We start from the raw sequence: 19,576 nt of genomic DNA on the forward strand, positions 1-19,576 counted from the left end.
CTCCAGGAATGTGAAAAGGAAAAGATTAGCAAAGACCAATGTGGGTCCATTCCAGGCAGAGACAGGAGAGTTTATAATGGGGAGTAAGGAAAAGGCAGAGAAACTGAACAATGTGTGTCTGTCTTCACAGAGGAAGATACAGAAATTGTCCCCAAAACACCAGAGAACCAAGGGACTGGCAGAGATTAGTATTGGTGTAAAAGTCGTACTGGAGAAATTAATGGGGCTGAAAGTGAATAAATCCCCAAAAGCTAATGATCGACATCCCAGAGCGTTGAACGAGGTGGCTGTAGAGATCTCTATTCCTCATTATAGAACATACAGTGCAGAAGGAGACCATTCGGCCCATCGAGTCTGCACTGACTCACTTAAGCCCTCACTTCCACCCTAACCCAATAACCCCTCCCAACCTTTTTGGACATTAAGGGCAATTTAACGTGGCCAATCCACCTAACCTGCACTCTTTGGACTGTGGGAGGAAACCCACGCACACACGGGGAGAATGTGCAGACTCCGCGCAGACAGTGACCCAGCAGGCGATCGAACCTGGGACCCTGGTGCTGTGAAGCAACTGTGCTATCCACTGTGTTACCGTGCTGCCCGATAAATTCTCCTGACTCTATCTGTGTCGGACAATCCTTTGTCTTAGCTAAACGTTGCCTTTTTACGTACTTATAGAAACTTTTACAGTCCATTTTTATGTATTTTGCGAGTTCATATTCATATTCTATTCTCCCTCGCTGTCTCAGTGTCTTGGTCCTTTGCTGTATTCTAAAATCCTCCCAATCCTCAGGTTTATTCCTATTTCAGATAACTTTATCGGCCTTTTCTTTCAATCTTATACAAAACTTCACTTCCTCTGGTCGTCATGGTTCTCTGTCGTTTTGGGGTTCTTGTGCCTTGAAGGAATGTAAACTGTGTAATAATGATTGAAAGTCTTATCCATTGCCTGTGGACTGTCACACCTTTTAATGTATTTACCCCAATCCACCTCAGCTAATTTGCCCCTTCTACCTTCATAATTTTCTTCAAACTTAATACCCTGGCTTCAGATTGGAATACCTCATATTCAATATTCTGGTCACTCATCCCTAAAGGTTGTTTTCCAGCACGATTATCAATTAGCCCTTTATCATTGCATAATATTAGATCAACAAGAGCCTGTTCTCTAGTCATTTCCTCAACTTACTGCTCTAGAAAACCTTCCCTCACACACTCCAGAAACTTGTCCTCCACAGCATCAGTGCCCATTAGGTTTACCCAGTCTATATACAGATTGAAATCACCCATTACCTTTTTACCCATGCTACATGCTTCTCTAATCTCCTGATTAATACCATGTCCCACACTACCCCTACTGTTTTGATCTTGAACAACGATGAGTCAGAGTACAGGAGGGAGACAGACAAACTAGTGGAGTGGTGCAATGACATCAATCTCTCCGTCAACGTCAGCAAAACTAAGGAGCTGGTCATTGACTTCAGGAAGTGTCGCACAGACCCGTTTGCATCAATGGTGCCAAGATGGAGATGGTTGACAGCTTCAGATTTCTCGGTGTGCACATCACGAACAATCTGTCCTGGTGCACACACATCGACGCTATGATCAAGAAAGCACAACAGCGCCTATTCTTCCTCAGGAAACTAAGGAAATTCGACATGTCCACATTGACTATTACCAATTTTTACAGATGTATAGAAAGCATCCTACCTGGCTGCATCGCAGCCTGGTATGGCAATTGCTCAGCCCAAGACCGTAAGAAACTTGAGAGTCGTGAACACAGCCTTGTCCATCACACAAACCTGCCTCCCATCCATAGATCCATCTACACCTCCCACTGCCTGGGGAAAGCGGGCAGCATAATCAGACCCCTCCCATCTGGTTTATTCGCTCTTCCAACCTCTTCCATCGAGCAGGCGATACAGATGCCTAAGAACACACACAAACAGATTCAAAAACAGCTTCTTCCCCGCTGTTACCAGACTCCTGAATGACCCTCTTCTGGACTGATCTGATCTCTTCATACATCTTCTGTACTGAATAGTACTACACTTCATAAACTTCATCTGCTGTCTATGTATTTACATTGTGTATCTATCGTATTTACATTGTGCATCTATTGTATGTCCTATGTTTTACATGTATGGAAAGATCTGTATGCAGAACAATACTTTTCACTGTACCTCGGTACGTGATAAACCCAAATCCAATGTGATGAGCAGTTCTTCCCAATATTTCCTGCCTCTTGCTGTTTCTTGGCTCCACCCAAACAGATTCCACATTTTGTATTCCTTTTTTTTTTTCCCGGAATAAGAGGCAATTTAGCGTTGCCAATCTACCGACGTGTACATCTTTGGTTTGTGGGGGCGAAACTCACGCAGATACGGGGAGAATGTGCAAACTCCACACGGACAATGACCCAGAGCTGGGATCGAACCTGGGACCTCGGCGCCATGAGGCAGCAGTGCTAACCACCGCCACTGTGCTGCCCTTCACGTTTTGTATTCCTGATCTGAGATCCACCTTTACTAATGTTTTGATGCCATCCCTTATCCGAGCAACACCACCTCATTTTCCTTTTTTCCTGCATCATCAACAAACTAAGCGACCATACCTTTGGTCCCATCATCAAAGTCATTGATATGAATTGTGAAACGTTGAGGCTCCAGCACTGATCCCTGTGACACACCGCTCATTACATCTTGCCAACCAGAAAATGGCCTATTTGTGCCGACACTCGGTTTTCTGGCAGCTGGCTAATCTTTCCCTGTGAAAGACAGTTCTGGGATTAAAGGCTGCCAGACTGTGAAAAGAACGGAAGTAAATCCTCGGGAATGAATCATCACTTTGGACTGATTCTGAGACAATTAAGTTTCGACTTCCAGGGCAGACTAAACTATAATCAGGAAATGCGTTTTAGATTGTGTAAAAGGGCAAAGTTCCACTTTATAGTTTACTGAGTAGGTTTCCGAGTTAAAGTAGCTTCTAGTTTGTTTGTTGCATTAAAAGTCATAAAACTTGAAGTCCCGTTGTGTTGACTTAGAATTTGATTTTTTTTCTAAGAAGTTGCTGACCTTTGGGCAGCACGGTAGCACAAGTGGATAGCACTGTGGCTTCACAGCGCCAAGGTCCCAGGATCGATTCCCCGCTGGGTCACTGTCTGTGCAGAGTCTGCACCTTCTCCCCGTGGCTGCGTGGGTTTGCTCCGGTGCTCCGGTTTCCTCCCACAGTCCAAAGATGTGCCGGTTAGGTGGATTGGCCACGATAAATTGCCCTTCGTGACCAAAAAGGTTAGGAGGGCTTATTGGGTTACAGGGATAGGGTGGAAGTGAGGGCTTAAGTGTGTCGGTGCAGACTCGATGGGTCAAATGGCCTCCTTCTGCACTGTATGTTCTATGTTCTTTATGGAGATCTTAATCCACAAATTTTGTCTTCCAATTCGAGCCTCGGGCATCTTTCTGTCTCTATTGCTCATGTCAATGACAGTGAAGTGATGGAGCAGAGGGCTGAATTTAGCTGAGAATAACAACGGGGCCCGCACCCCAGTGGGAAACTGCCATGGGATTCGCACTAATAGAGACAGGAAGATGCTGGAGGACTGACTCGGAACTGGACCTCCAGCCAATCAGGGGCAGGGGCTGGAACGGTGATGGGCTGATGGTGATGTGACCCCCAGGGTTCAGCGCCCCTGTATCCAAAGCGGGAAGTCACGGGAACAGGGTAGAGAGGAGCTGAAGGGAATCCATTTGGGACCCAGAACATTGTGAACATCCTGTTACTCTGGTTGTCTTTGATCCTCAAGTAACTTTCTGTGAGTTTTTTTTAACCATGTTCTGTTTTGTCAAGGAACTCTTAACAGGAAAATATTTAAAAATAAAATAATCTTTTATTGTCACAAGTAGGCTTACATTAACACTGCAATGAAGTTACTGTGACAAGCCCCTCGTCGCCACATTCCGGCGCCTGTTTGGGTACACTGAGGGAGAATTCAGAATGTCCAATTCACCTAACAGCACGTCTTTCAGGACTTGTGGGAGGAAACCGGAGCACCCGGAGGAAACCCATGCAGACACAGGACAACATGCAGACTCCGCACGGACAGTGACCCAAGCCAGGAATCTAACCTGGCTCCCTGGTGCTGTGAAGCAACTGTGCTAACCACTGTGCTACCGTTCCCACAGCATTTTCTAATTGAAGATGTTAATCAGAGGAAGCGTTCAGCCACTGAATTGTAGAGTTTATACAAAAGACTAATTCAGGAGTGGAGTAAAAATTAATAATTTTATTGTTCACTGTTCCTTTGGAAGTTCTTGAATTGAGGAGTAAGATCACAGATGATGCTTTTAAAATGGACACTGCCATTACAAAAAGCAGCGATATATCTGGAATATTAAACTCCAGCCAGTTAACATTAGAAGGAAGAAAGTAAATATTGTCAGACTGTCAATCCTGGATGTGATTAACAGCAGAATCCCAACACCACAGTCACTTATGTACCTGCTGGTGTGCCACCAGGTATTGTGACCAAGTGAATCCCTTCCCACACACTGAGCAAGTGAACGGCCTCTCCCCGGTGTGAATTCTCTGGTGTGTCACCAGGTGTTGTGACTGAGTGAATCCCTTCACACACACAGCAGGCGAACGGCCTCTCTCCAGTGTGAATACACTGGTGTGTCAGCAGGTTACATGAGTGACTGAATCCATTCCCACAGACCGAGCATATGAATGTCTTCTCACTAGTGACTTTACTGATGTTTCTGCATGTTGTTTAACTGAGTGAATCTCTTCCCACACACGGAGCAGTTTAACGGTCTCTCCCCAGTGTGAACTCACTGATGTATCAGCAGAGTAGTTGTCTGAGTGAATCCCATCCCACACACACAGCAGTTTAACGGTCTCTTCCCAGTGTGAATTTGCTGGTGTGCAGTGAGGTTAGATGAACACCTGAACCTCTTTCACAGGAAATTCAGCTGAAAGGTCTCCTCAGCGTGAACTAGCTGGTGTGACTGGGGGAGAATGACTGAGAAACACGGAGCAGATAATTTTCCTTTTACCGGTGTGACTGTCAATGGTTTTCCAGCTGTGATGGTAACTGAATCTCTTCCCACAATCTCTACATTTCCAGAGTTTCTCCATGGTCCCGGTGTCCTTGTGTCTCTCCTGGTTGGAGGAAACCTGGGATTACTCCCTGCTGTGAATGGTGTGATGTTTTTTCAGGCTGTGTTATTGGTTAAATCTCTTTCCACAGTCCGTTCACAGGAACACTCACTCGGGTATGTGCGTCTCAGTGCTTTTCCAGTCACACTGATGTTTCAAATCCTTTCCCACAGACAGAACAGACAAATATTTCTCCTTCCACATTGCAAGTCGATGATATTCAAGTCCTGATGAGTAGCATGACTCTTAAAGATCTTAAAATCCTCCCTTTCTGATACCTTTCTGATATGGGGCTGGTTTAGCACAGTGGGCTGAGCAGCTGGCTTGTGAAGCAGAACAAGGCCAGCAGCGCGGGTTCAATTCCCGTTCCAGCCTCCCCGAACAGGCGCTGGAATGTGGCGGGTCTTTTCACAGTAACTTCATTTGAAGCCTACTCGTGACAATAAGCAATTTCCATTTCCCTGTAAAAGGAATTGTACAGAAGTTCCCACTGTCAGTAGAGGGCAGCAATTCAGAGCAGACAATTCTCGTTTCTGTTCGGTATTTTTTTCCTCTCTTGATTCCCATTTAACTCCGTCTCACAAACTCTCCTTCAATCATTTTCTCCGCTGGTCACTGGGTTGTTGAAACTCCACGCACTCTGTTCCCTCACCAAGATGGTCACACACTTGCCCCGCTCGCTGAACAGTGCCAGCTTTATAAGGTCATATGAAATGGCAACAGCGTGGGCCATTCAGCCCCTCAGGCTGATCTGATTCTGCCCTTCATTCCACTTCTCTCCCCGTCCCCATAACCTATGACTGCCCAGTGGATCAAATATCAGAGTTACTAACTCAGCCGGTGACCCAGCCGCCCTGCTCTCTGAGGAAGTGAATTCTGTTTTAAAATGCTGCTCAGACCAGTGTGTTTCTGAAGTCCCGCCCACTCCCTCTTTCCTCACAAAGGTGGCCACTCATGCCAAGATGGCAGCCGGTTAGCTGGGTAACCTGGGCCTGGCACTGGGGAAGAAGCCCTGCCTCATGATCTGCCCTGACTCCCACTCATACGATAGTGGCCGGTGAAACCCTTAGCTCCGGGCCTGTCATCATAGGCAGGCAGGGTAAACAGGGGGCTTGAGGACACCATGGAGGCAGCCACTCTCTCCATGACACAGTCTCTGGAAACTCCTACAGCCTCCAATTCTTCAAACATATGAAATAGGAGCAGGAGTTGGCCACTCGGCCCCTTGAGTCTGCTCCGCCATTCAATAAGATAATGACTGATCCGATTGTAACCTCAACCCCACATTCCTGCCCACTCCTGGATAAACTTTCATCTCCATGTTGATCAAGAACATATCTAACTGTATCTTAAAGATATTCAAAGATTCTGCTTTTATTGCCTTTTGAAGGTGAGGGTTCCAGAGACTCTCAACCCACGGAGAGAAATAAAATCTCCTCAGCTCCATCTTAAATGAGTGACTCCTGTTTTAAATAGTGACCCTGAGTTCGATTCTCCGACAAGAAACATCCTCACCACACCCACCCAGTAAAACTCAGGATCTGAAAGGATCGACCAATTTGCCATTTACTCTTCTAAACACCAGTAGATATAAACCTAACCTCTCCAACCTTTCCTCAGAAGGCAAGCAGCCCATTCCTGGAATCCGTCTCGTGAACCATCTCTGAACTGATTCTGATTCTACTGCATTTACATATTTCCTTCAGTAAGGAGACCAATACTGTTCACAATGCTGCTGCTGGGGTCTCTCAGTGCTGTTCACAATGCTGCTGCTGGGGTCTCTCAGTGCTGTTCACAATGTTGCTGCTGGGGTCTCTCAGTGCTGTTCACAATGCTGCTGCTGGGGTCTCTCAGTGCTGTTCACAATGCTGCTGCTGGGGTCTCTCAATGCTGTTCACAATGCTGCTGCTGGGGTCTCTCAGTGCTGTTCACAATGTTGCTGCTGGGGTCTCTCAGTGCTGTTCACAATGTTGCTGCTGGGGTCTCTCAGTGCTGTTCACAATGCTGCTGCTGGGGTCTCTCAGTGCTGTTCACAATGTTGCTGCTGGGGTCTCTCAGTGCTGTTCACAATGTTGCTGCTGGGGTCTCTCAGTGCTGTTCACAATGCTGCTGCTGGGGTCTCTCAGTGCTGTTCACAATGTTGCTGCTGGGGTCTCTCAGTGCTGTTCACAATGTTGCTGCTGGGGTCTCTCAGTGCTGTTCACAATGCTGCTGCTGGGGTCTCTCAGTGCTGTTCACAATGTTGCTGCTGGGGTCTCTCAGTGCTGTTCACAATGTTGCTGCTGGGGCCTCTCAGTGCTGTTCACAATGCTGCTGCTGGGGTCTCTCAGTGCGGTTCACAATGCTGCTGCTGGGGTCTCTCAGTGCTGTTCACAATGTTGCTGCTGGGGTCTCTCAGTGCTGTTCACAATGCTGCTGCTGGGGTCTCTCAGTGCTGTTCACAATGCTGCTGCTGGGGTCTCTCAGTGCTGTTCACAATGTTGCTGCTGGGGTCTCTCAGTGCTGTTCACAATGTTGCTGCTGGGGTCTCTCAATGCTGTTCACAATGTTGCTGCTGGGGTCTCTCAGTGCTGTTCACAATGTTGCTGCTGGGGTCTCACAGTGCTGTTCACAATGATGCTGCTGGGGTCTCTCAGTGCTGTTCACAATGTTGCTGCTGGGGTCTCTCAGTGCTGTTCACAATGTTGCTGCTGGGGTCTCTCAGTGCTGTTCACAATGTTGCTGCTGGGGTCTCTCAGTGCTGTTCACAATGTTGCTGCTGGGGTCTCTCAGTACTGTTCACAATGTTGCTGCTGGGGTCTCTCAGTGCTGTTCACAATGTTGCTGCTGGGGTCTCTCAGTGCTGTTCACAATGTTGCTGCTGGGGTCTCTCAGTACTGTTCACAATGCTGCTGCTGGGGTCTCTCAGTACTGTTCACAATGCTGCTGCTGGGGTCTCTCAGTACTGTTCACAATGCTGCTGCTGGGGTCTCTCTGTGCCCTGTTCAGCTGCAGCTTAACCTCAATAATCACAACAATCACATTTTATTAGCTTTTCTAATTACTTGCTCCAATTACTGACACCTTCCTCATCCCCCACCCACATCCATCCCTCCACCATTGGCAGCCGTGCTTTCAGCTGCCGAGATCCGGAATACCTTCCCCAAACTTCTCTCCTCCTTTTAAGATACTTCTGAAAATCTATCCCTTTGATCAAACGTTTTATTTATATAAAATAAATTTAGAGCACCCAATTATTATTTTTTTTCCAATTAAGGGACAATTTAGCGTAGCCAATCCACCTACCCTGCATATCTTTGGGTTGTGGGGGGAGAATGTGCAAACTCGACATAGACAGTGACCCCAGGGCTGGGATTCAAACCCAGCTCCTCAGTGCTGTAGTCCCAGTGCTAACCACTGTGCCACATGCCACCTGATCAAACATTTAATAACCTGTGAAACAGCTTGGGACATTTTATGATGTTAAAGTTTCAGATTATAAACTTAAAGCTGCTGTTTCACTTTCAGTCAGGAACAGATCCCAGTTTTACACCAATCTCTGATCTGACAGCAGGTTTCCAGCATTCACCATTGCTCTCCCTGACTCTGAACACAGTTGTAAAGGAGCTTGTGTTCCGTGTCTCGGAGCTCTGAACCCGAGAGAGAGCGGCTGGGACACATTTCTTACACACCTCAGGATTAACCCACACATTCAATCCTCAATGTGATTACAGCAGCAATAAACAAGAATCCAATCTCTGCTTTCACCTGTGAACCCGTTGGTGTGTCAGCAGGTTAGACGACTGAGTGAATCCTTTTCCACACACTGGACAGGTGAAAAGTCTCTCCCCAGTGTGAGTGCGTTGGTGTGTCAGCAGGTGGGATGAAGCAGTGAATCTCTTCCCACACTCGGAGCAGGTGAACGGCCTCTCTCCAGTGTGAGTGCGTTGGTGTTTCAGCAGGTGGGATGAACAAGTGAATCCCTTCCCACACACAGAGCACGAGAATGGCCTCTCTCCACTGTGAACTCGCTGGTGTGTCAGCAATGCGGCTGATCGAGTGAATGCCTTCCCACACACAGAGCAGATAAATGGCCTCTCTCCACTGTGAGTGCGTCGATGTCTCAGCAGATTGTCGCTGCTTTTAAAGCTCTCCTCACAGTCAGCACATTTATAAGTTCTCATATTGGAGTGAATACGCTGGTGTCTCAGCAGGTTGGATGAATTAATGAATCCCTTCCCACACATGGAGCAGGTGAACGGCCTCTCCCCAGTGTGAATTCGCTGATGTACAGTCAGTTCAGATGATTTCCTGAACCCAGTCCCACAGTGAGAGCATTCGAATGGTCTCTCGTCGGTGTGAACACGTTTATGGGACATCAGGTCCCCAGAACTTTTATAGCACTTCCCGCAGCCTGGGCATTTAAAAGGTCTCAGGTCACTGTGAACTCGCTGGTGTTGCAGCAGGTTGGATGACTCTCTGAATCCCTTCCCACACATAGAACAGGTGAATGGTCTCTCCCCAGTGTGACTGCGTCGATGAGTTTCCAGCTGGGATGGCCAATTGAACCCTTTCCCACAGTCCGCACATTTCCACCGTTTCTCCATGGTGCCAGAGTCCTTGTGTCTCTCCAGGGTGAAAGATCAGTTAAATCTTCATCCACACAGACACATGTTTCTCCCGCTGTGAATATTTTTCAAGCTTTGCAACTGGTTAAAACTCATTCCACAGTCCACCTACTGGCACACTCTCACTCGGGTATATGTATGTGTCTCTCAGTGCTTTTCCAGTCACACTGATGTTTGAAATCTTTTCCCACACACCGAACAGACAAACATTTCTCCTTCCATATCAAAATCCTGATGCATCAAATGGCTCTGTCAGATCTTGAATCCACTTCTATCCTGTAAAAGGAGTTGACAAATGTCATTATTGTAAGTCCTGGATAGAAATTTGAAACAGAAATTCCAGTTTCAGTGGAACATTTTTGATCCCCAACCCTCTTCCCAATACAGAATCCAGTTAAGTTTATTTCCTCCACTCCCAGTTTTCTATCTCCCACTTCTCTGACTTGGTTTAGTTCTCCAGCTTCTGTTTGCAGACTGAGAATAAAATCAATGAGTCCATCATTTTCTCTCCAGGTCACGGGCCTGAAGCCCACCTACCCAACATCCCTTCACTAAGATAGCCACACATGTACCCTGCTGGCTGGACAAGACTCCCCAAGCTCCACAAGTGGTTAGCACTGCTGCTCCAAGGCGGCGAAGACCCGGGTTCGATCCCGGCCCCGAGTCACAGTCTGTGTGGAGTTTGAATATTCTCTCCGTATCTGCATGCATCTCACTCCACAACCAATGGCAGCCGGTTTCCAGGGTAAATCCCCTGCCAAGCCACCTCAGAACTCATCGATTCGGAGCGGAAACAAGTTATTCACGGTCCCAAGGGATTGCCAATGAAATAGGAAGTCAGGACTGATCAGGGAGCTTTCCTTTCTTCCAATTAAGGGGTAGCACAGGAGCACAGCAGTTAGCACTGTTGCTTCACAGCACCAGGGTCCCAGGTTCAATTCCCGGCTTGGGTTACTGTCTGTGCGGAGTCTGCACGTTCTCCCTGTGTCTGCGTGGGTTTCCTCTGTGTGCTCCGGTTTCCTCCCACAAGTCCCGAAAGACATGCTGTTAGGTGAATTGGACATTCTGAATTCTCCCTTAGTGTTCTCGAACAGGCATCGGAATGTGGCGACTGGGGGGCTTTTCACACTAACTTCATTGCAGTGCAAATGTAAGACTACTTGTGACAATAAAGATTATTAAAACAAAACCACAATCAGTTCAACCACAGACATTAAGCCACAGCGTGCAGATGCCTGATGTGTCTGTTCAGCCCACCCAGCTCCCTTCATTTTATAACCCTTAATACTCTCGCCTCACAAACTTCAATCAGTCTCAGTTTTTTAAATTTTCTACTGACAGAATTCCAGATTTCACTATATTTTCTGTGAAGCGATTTCTGACATTGCTCCGAAACAGCCCAAGCTCAGTTAAATAAATATCACTGATTTGGACATTTAAATGGTGACAATTGTTTTACTCTTAACAGGTTATGTAACAAAATTTCAGAAACATAATAATTTGAGTAAAACACTGCGGAAGCTGGAAATGTGAAGTGAAAACAGAAAGTTGTGGAAATCCTCAGCAGGTTTGGCAGCTTCTGTGAAGAGAGAGAGTTAACATTTCCAATGCAATCTTGATTCTTCAGAACTGAGTGTTTGCAGCATTATGATTGTACTTTCCAAACATACTGAATGTGAACTTTGTGGTTCTTACTGATATCTGGCTGTAAATCTGATTTCAGACCTTCCTCTGAACACTTTTCAACCTCAGCTCCAGCTTAGTGTCCTTCACTAAAGACCCGGATAGAAAATCCCGCCACAAGATGCCGCCGGGTGACCCGGGGCCTTGTCACCAGAATGGAAACCCCACCACTTCCTCTTCCAATACTAAGATGGCCGCACCAGCGCTCCGCTCCGCGAACAAAAGACCCGACTTCCATTCCCAAGGTGGTGGCGGTCGCCCGAGTGACCCGGGTTCTGTCACCGGGCAGGAATCCCCGCCCAATCCTTCATCCCTAACAAAGATGGCCGCCGCAGCGCTCTGCTCCAAGCACAAAAGACCCGACTTCCTTTCTCAAGATGGCGTCCGGTCGGCCTGGTAAAACCAGACCTGGATTGCCCTCTTCCTCTTGGTCGGCACATGCCATCAATCGCTGCCATTGTGAGCTGGAGCATGCGCAGTGCGGGTATCAAGCTGGACTCAGGCGGGTGAGTGGAGGCCCCAAACCGCCCAATAAGACCCATTGATTTTTTTTGTCAGTCTGCAGACAGGAGCTGGAGAACTGAACCCAGGCAGAGGAGAGGGAGGGAGAAAACTGGGAGTGGAGGAAAAAGATGGTGGAATGGGTTTGGATTTCAGCCCAGGGAGGAGGGAGAGTGTGTGGGGCGGAGATTTACAGCTTTGGGGAAACAAGAGAGGAAAAAATGTTCCAGAGATATTAGAATTGTCTGTTCAGAATTTCTATCCTAGACTGACAGTGATGGCTTTTGTAAACTCCTTTTACAGGATATTAGAACATAGAACATACAGTGCAGAAGGAGGCCATTCGGCCCATCGAGTCTGCACCGACCCACTTAAGGCCTCATTTCCACCCTAACCCAATAATCCTTCCTAACCTTTTTGGTCACTGAGGGCAATTTATCATGGCCAATCCACCTAACCTGCACGTCTTTGGACTGGGAGGAAACCGGAGCACCCGGAGGAAACCCACGCAGACACGGGGAGAACATGCAGACTCCGCACAGACAGTGACCCAGCGGGGAATCGAACCTGGGACACTGGTGCTGTGAATCCACAGTGCTATCCACTTGTGCTACTGTGCTGCCCACTAAAAATTTTGAGCAGCTAATTATTTTTCTTTTTTCCAATTAAGGGGCAATTGTGCGTGGCCAATCCACCTAACCAGCACATCTTTGGTTTGTGGAGGTGAAACCCATGCAGACATGAGGAGAATGTGCAAACTCCACACGGACAGTTACCCAGGGCCGGGATATTAGAAGCAGAAGATTGACTGACAGAATACTCGAACCAAACATCAAGATCTGACATAGTCTCTCAATTCTTTAGAACCTGAATATCATTGGTCTTTGAATGTGGAAGGAGTAATGTTTGTCTGTTCAGTTTGTGGGAAAAGATTTTAAACATAAGTGTGATTGGAAAAGCACCGAGACACACATACACAGTGAGTATTCCAGTGAACTGACTGTCGAAAGTGATTTAACCAGTTACACAGACAGAAAAACCACCACACCATTCACAGTGGGGAGAAACCGTACATGTGTTCTGCATGTGGACGATAGTTCAACTTGTCATTCAACCTGGAGAGACACAAGGACACTGGCACCATGGAGAAACTGTGAAAATGTGGGGACTGTTGGAAGGGATTCAGTTACCCTTCTGAACAGGAAATGCATCAACGCAGTCACACTGGGAGAGGCCGTTCACCTGCTCCACCTGTGGGAAGGGATTCACTCAGTCATCCAGCCTGCTGACACACCAGTATGTTCACACTGATCAGACACCTTTCAAATGTTGTGACTGTGAGAAGAAATTTAAAAGCAAAAAGTATCTGTTGAGACACCAACACATTCACAGTGAGGAGAAGCCATTCACCTGCTCCTTGTGTGGAAAGGGATTCACTGCTACATCAAACCTGCAGAAACACCAGCGAGATCACACTGATGAAAGACCTTTTAAATGTCCAGACTGTGGGAAGTGCTTTACAACTTCCGGGGAAGTGACCTGTCATCAACGTGTTCACACTGACAAGAGACCATTCAGATGCTCTCACTGCGGGACTGGCTTCAGGCGATCATCTGAACTTACTGTACATCAGCGAATTCCCACTCGGGAGAGGCCATTCACCTGCTCTGTGTGTGGGAAGGGGTTCATTCAGTCATACCACCTCTTGAAACACCAACAAATACACTCTGATATTAAACCTTTTAAATGTTTTGCCTGTGAGCAGAGCTTTAGAAGCAGCAATGGTCGAGTGATGTATCAGCGAATTCATACTTGGGAGAGACCCTTTACCTGCTCGGTGTGTGGAAAGCGATTCACTCAGTCACACAAGCTGCTGAAACACCAACATATTCACTCTGATATAAAACCTCTTCGATGTTTTGCCTGTGAGCAGAGCTTTAGAAGCAACAGTAGTCTAATGATACACCAGCAAATTTACACTGGAGAGAGATTGTTCACCTGCCCCAAGTGAGGGATTGGATTCACTGACTGACAACTTATGCTGAAACACCAGCGACTTCATGAGTGTCTGCAGGGATTGGATTCAGCTGTTTTGCTGCTGTCAATCACATCCAGGACTGAATGTGTGGGTTAATCCTGTGGTGTGTAAGAAATGTGCCTCAGTCGCTCTCTTCCATGGTTCAGACCTCGTAGATACAGACATAAGGCTCCTGTACAACTGTGTTTAGACTCAACAAGATTAATGATGAATGCTGGAAACTAATACTTTAGTCCAGGAATCAGAGTTTATCCAAAAAGGGGGTCGATATCATTGGTGATTTTAAAGCAGTTTATGAAAAAACAACAGTTTAGATTTGGTACATCAGCTAAATCGGCAGAAAATAGATGTGACCCACAACATGTGAGAATGGTTTACTGGTCCTGGATCAGGGAGATGCTGATCTCCGAGGCTGGAGGTGACATTGTCCTCGGAATGGTTTACTGATCCCGGAGCAGGGGGCTGCTGATCTCCGGGGCTGGAGGTGTCGGTGTCCTCGGAATGGTTTACTGATCCCGGATCAGACATTCGGACAGATGGAGTTGATCTCCGGGGCTGGAGGTGACAGTCTCCTCGGAATGGTTTACTGATCCCGGATCAGACACTCGGACAGATGGAGCTGGTCTCCGAGGTTGGAAGTGACAGTCTCCTCGGAATGGTTTACTGATCCCGGATCAGACACTCGGACAGATGGAGTTGATCTCCGGGGCTGGAGGTGACAGTCTCCTCGGAATGGTTTACTGATCCCGGATCAGACACTCGGATAGATGGAGCTGATCTCCGCAACTCATAGATCATAGAATTTACAGTGCAGAAGGAGGCCATCTGGCCCATTGAGTCTGCACCGGCTCTTGGAAAGAGCTCCCTACCCAAGTCCACACCTCCACCCTATCCCCATAACCCAGTAACCCCACCTAACCTTTTTTTTGGACACAGGGTAGTTTGGCAATCCACCTAACCACATCTTTGGACTGTGGGAGGAAACCGGAGCACCCGGAGGAAACCCACACAGACACGGGGAGAATGTGTAGATTCCGCATAGACGGTGACCCAAGCCGTGAATCGAACTTGGGACCCTGAAGCTGTGAAGCCACCGTGCTAATCACTGTGCTACCGTACCGCCCCACAAGAGCTGGAGATTCTTGTGTTCTCCTTCCTCTGGATCCAGTCAGAGTGTTTGGTGTTAGTCTGAATCCAGCACCGATCACTTTGAAAATCTTTCCTGTCCAAAGTGCTTTTCCTGTCGAACCTTTTTAACCTTTACTCAGACAGTTGGTTATATATTTGGGTCGTCAGATCCAACCTTCTCCAGTTTAGAAACCTGGTTTCAGGGTTTGTGACAGAGAGAACAGGCCTGTGCTGTGTGTGTCACCCAGCAAGCTGCTGTGGAAGCTTTGTTACTGAGAGCCAGAGAGAGCTCATTCTATTCACAGTCAATGAATTTCTGACATTTATGAACAATAGATGGTGAATTTTTTTACAAAATGTGCTGTCCAATCAGAGATTAGTGTAAAGCTGTGATCTGTTCCTGACTGAAAGTGAAGTTTCCAGCTGAGAATCTTCGGTCTAAAGTTTCCGAGTTTTTGTGACATTCCTGAGTTTTCCAATGTGAGGCAGCGACAACAACAACTGGCATTTACCCATCAACAGGTTAAAATGTCGGAGACCCTTCACAGAGGGACAGAAGCTGGGTGGAAAAGGTAAGGAGACAGGTCATGACGACGGCTGTGCAGGTGATGTCTGCTGCCTTGAACAGGATGACAGATACTTCAACACGTCACTGATCTCCAGCAAGCTGGTCAGCAGCAGAGTGGGAGGAATGATGTGACGCTGGTCCAGGAGAGGGATGGTGGAGGAAGGAGACATGGAACTGGGAACTTCACTCAAAGAGCTCCCACCTTCGACCCATTCCCCCCAAACCCACAGGCAGTATCCAATACGCCGCCCCGTCTCCAGCTGAATCTGCCCGGCACAGGTACAGATGGGTCAGTCTGTCCCAGGACCCTCGGGGGCTCTGAAACCCAGAGGGTGGAGACCACAAGCCTCTGGGCAGTGAGAGCAGGGATGTGACCAGCCTGTCCCTACCTCTGCTGAAACCACACAGGATGCACCAAGTCGAAGCAACAGGAAGGGTCTGGGCTCCAAATTGTAATTCACCAAGTGTCTGAAATGGGGGTTTGACAAGATATGAAGTTTCTTTATTCAACAATGATGCACAAACTGTATTGACTGGAACCACTTCCAGCTCTTGTCCGTTCTTACATCCCGGGGCCAGCTCAGCCTTTCACTGAGTTCATGCTGAATGTGAATCCAGGCTGGGGGCCATGGGTGGATGTGCAATGGGAGGATGAGTGGGTGAAGGAATGTTCAGTGAACAGGGAGGGGGAGGGGAGTTGGTGCTGCTGGTGGGAAGTGTTCATTCTGAAGGAGTCCCACCTGAAACAGAGACCATTCATTTCTCACTTTGAGATGATCGAGCTGCTGTCTTTCCCCATTTCTGTTCAGTTTTTCAATATTTATATATTTGAATCTCGACTGAAACATATTCTGGTTGTAACGCTGAGATCCAGAGGATTTTAAATCTGTTAAAGTCAATCCCCATCAAGTGCACAGGAGGACTCAACTGGTCCGAACTTTTTATGTTAGAAATAAACCAAGATCTTATAAGATGTTTATCGGAGAATTGATTTTCTCTGAGACGAGGGATGGTCAAACTCTGTCCCAAAGTTCAGATTTGGGCCTTGAGCCTGGGGCCCACGTACATGGAGCGCCATTCCCGGATGTCCTTCATCCCTGATTTTAATCACATCCCAATTGAGGGCTATTAGCTGCCTGGACACTAATCTCTGGAATTTCATCCCGAAACCTCCCCACTTCATTTTCCACCTTTAAAACTCTCCTCATAACCAAACTCTTTGACCAAGACTTTGGTCATCGACCCCAATGTGTCCTCATGATCTTGTGAAACTGCTTGATACATTTCATTATGTTAAAAACTCATTATAAATAGAGCTGTTGTAGCTCAGTGAGATCTGATCACTTACTGAGTGAGTGAGTCTGTATAAATGTAACTCAGATACACACAGCTTGTGTCATAGTTCAGTGAGATCTGATCACTTACTGAGTGAGTGAGTGGGTCTGTCTAAATGTAACTCAGATACATGCAGCTTGTGTCATAGTTCAGTGAGATCGTATCACTTACTGAGTGAGTCTGTAAAAATGTAACTCAGATACATGCAGCTTGTTAAAACAGTCCTGGGAGGAGGAAGTTCTGAGCTGCCCGCTGGATTTCTGTTCTCCACAATTGGGAAAAGGTGATTCTTTCCCAATGTTAGAAATTACTAATAAAGTTGTTAAAGATGATTTGTTGTTGTGAGCTGGGATATTTGGTAGAATGAGAATGAAGGAGTGGGATTGAGCCACAGTCTGAGTCACCAGTTTAAGGACAGGGGGAGAGAGAATCTGGAGAGGAGAAAAGAATCAGGAGGAGACTGGAGACTGAATCTGGGACAATGAGCAGAAAGAGAGGGGTGTGTGTGGGACTGAGATTCATAGATTTGAGAGAATGCACCATAGAAACTAGAATGGTCTGTTCTGAATTTCTATCCTGCATTTACACGGAAAACCTCTGTAAACTCCTTTTACTGGGAGTTAGAGGGAGAGGATTTGCAGACAGAAAATTCAAAGTAATAATCTTGACAAGATCTTTCAGAATGATTTATTTCATGTATCTGATCATGAAAGGAGAATGATTGATCTCTCTGTGAGGAAAGTTTTAAACAATAATTTTGACTGAGAAAGTCTGGGACACACTGACACAAGGTCCAGCAGTGCATCTCGGATTCAAACATGTCATCAGACGTGCAGCAGTTCTGGTTTAGTGTCAGACGTTACCAGGGAGAGGAATGGAGCTGGTAGCTCGGGAATGAAAACAATGACTTTGGTTTTCCCAATATTTAATTGGAGGAAATGTCTGCACATCCACCACTGGATATCAGACAAACAGGCTGAGAATTTAACAGAAATGGAGACGGGGAGAGAGATGGTGGTTATGTAGAGCTGTCAGTGCAAATGTGACAACTGACACTGTGTCCAGATGGTGTTATTGTGGGAGCATGTGGACGAGAAAGAAGAGGAGACAAGACTGGGTCCTTTGATAACACCAGAGGTAACTGTGAGAGTGGGAAAGTAAGACATTACAAGTGATTCTCTGACGCTAATGGAGAAGAATGGAACCAGGAGAGAGCAGCCCCACCCAGCTGGGTGACAGTGGAGAGGTGACGGAGCAGAATGGTGTGGTCGACCTTGTCAAAGGCTGCAGACAGGCTGAGGACAGAGGGGAGGTTTATCTTTGTCACAGTCACAGAGGATGTCATTTGTAACTTTGATAAGAGATGATTCAGCACGGTGACAGAGCAGAAACCTGATTGGAGGGATTCAAACATGGCATTCTGGGAAAAATGGACAGGGATTTGGGAGAGGTGAGGGGTGCTGGAGATGGGGCAGTAATTTGTAAGGATGGTGGAGTAAAGGGCTTGCTTTTTGACAAGGGTAGAATGACAGCAGAAGGGGAGGGACAGTACCTGATAGAGAAAAGATTCAACAAAGTCAGTGAACATGGGGAGGTTGGGTGATCAGTTTTGTGGGAATAGGGTCGATGGAGCTGGAGCTGGGTCTCATGGACAAGATGAGCTCTGAGAGGGCATGAGGGGAGATGGGAGAGAAACTAGAGAAAGATGTGGGTTCAGGGCTCGGGAAAGGATGACATTTAGAGACAGTTTGGTCCGGTGGGCTCGTGGAACGGAGGGAAGCAGCAGAGGGAGCTGATCGGATTTACTCAATCTCAGTCACAAAGAAACTCCACAAGCTCCTCACACATCTTGTTGGAGGTGAGGATGGAAGAGACGGGGGAGAGCGAGAGTACTTCAAAAGGAACTAACTTGTGTCAGAGATATTAAAAAGTTTCAACACACTGCGTATTTTGCACAAATCTAATTTATTTGACTTTTAGCGTGAATATGAGTCCCTGTAACTGGGCTGCAGTTCATTACCATCAGCAGAACCAGACCCCAATGAACACGGTTCAGTCCTGGGTGTGATTAACGGAAAATTCCAATCACTGTAGTTATTTATGAACTCGCTGATGTCTAAGCAGGCTGGATGAGGTTGTGAAAGCGTTCCCACACTGGGAGCAGGTGAACGGCCTCTCCCCAGTGTGAATTCCCTGGTGGGTCAGCAGGTTGGATGACTGAGTGAATCCCTTCCCACACTCGGAGCAGATGAAAGGTCTTGTGCCTGTGTGAATTCGGCGGTGGTCGTGAGTTGTGATGATCGTCTGAACCCAGTCCCACAGCGAGAGCATCTGAATGGCTTCTCGTCAGTGTGAACACGTTGATGGTACATCAGTTCCCAGGAACTTTTAAAGCCCTTCCCACAGTCTGAACATTTAAACGGTCTCTTGTCTGTGTGAACTCGGTGGTGTCTCAGCAGGGTGAATGAGGTAGAGAATCCCTTCCCACACTCGGAGCAGGTGAAAGGCTTCTCCCCAGTGTGAATTCTCTTGAGCGTCAGCAGGTCAGATGACTGAGTG

The 19,576-nt window shown here is 47.1% G+C and overlaps 2 long non-coding RNA genes across 2 annotated transcripts; one reads left to right on the forward strand and one right to left on the reverse strand.

Annotated features, from left to right (window-relative positions):
- Nucleotides 1–4,262: 4,262 nt before the first annotated feature.
- On the reverse strand, nucleotides 4,263–11,691 carry LOC140421536 (uncharacterized). The gene is made up of 2 exons (XR_011946889.1): nucleotides 11,460–11,691; nucleotides 4,263–10,040 (listed from the first exon to the last, which is right to left on the reverse strand). It is a non-coding gene; the product is annotated as an uncharacterized lncRNA (long non-coding RNA).
- On the forward strand, nucleotides 11,692–12,851 carry LOC140421547 (uncharacterized). The gene is made up of 2 exons (XR_011946900.1): nucleotides 11,692–11,953; nucleotides 12,619–12,851. It is a non-coding gene; the product is annotated as an uncharacterized lncRNA (long non-coding RNA).
- The last annotated feature ends 6,725 nt before the right edge of the window (nucleotides 12,852–19,576 follow it).

The sequence above is a fragment of the Scyliorhinus torazame genome, chromosome 5, assembly GCF_047496885.1.
Source record: "Scyliorhinus torazame isolate Kashiwa2021f chromosome 5, sScyTor2.1, whole genome shotgun sequence".
NCBI classification, from domain to species: domain Eukaryota; kingdom Metazoa; phylum Chordata; class Chondrichthyes; order Carcharhiniformes; family Scyliorhinidae; genus Scyliorhinus; species Scyliorhinus torazame.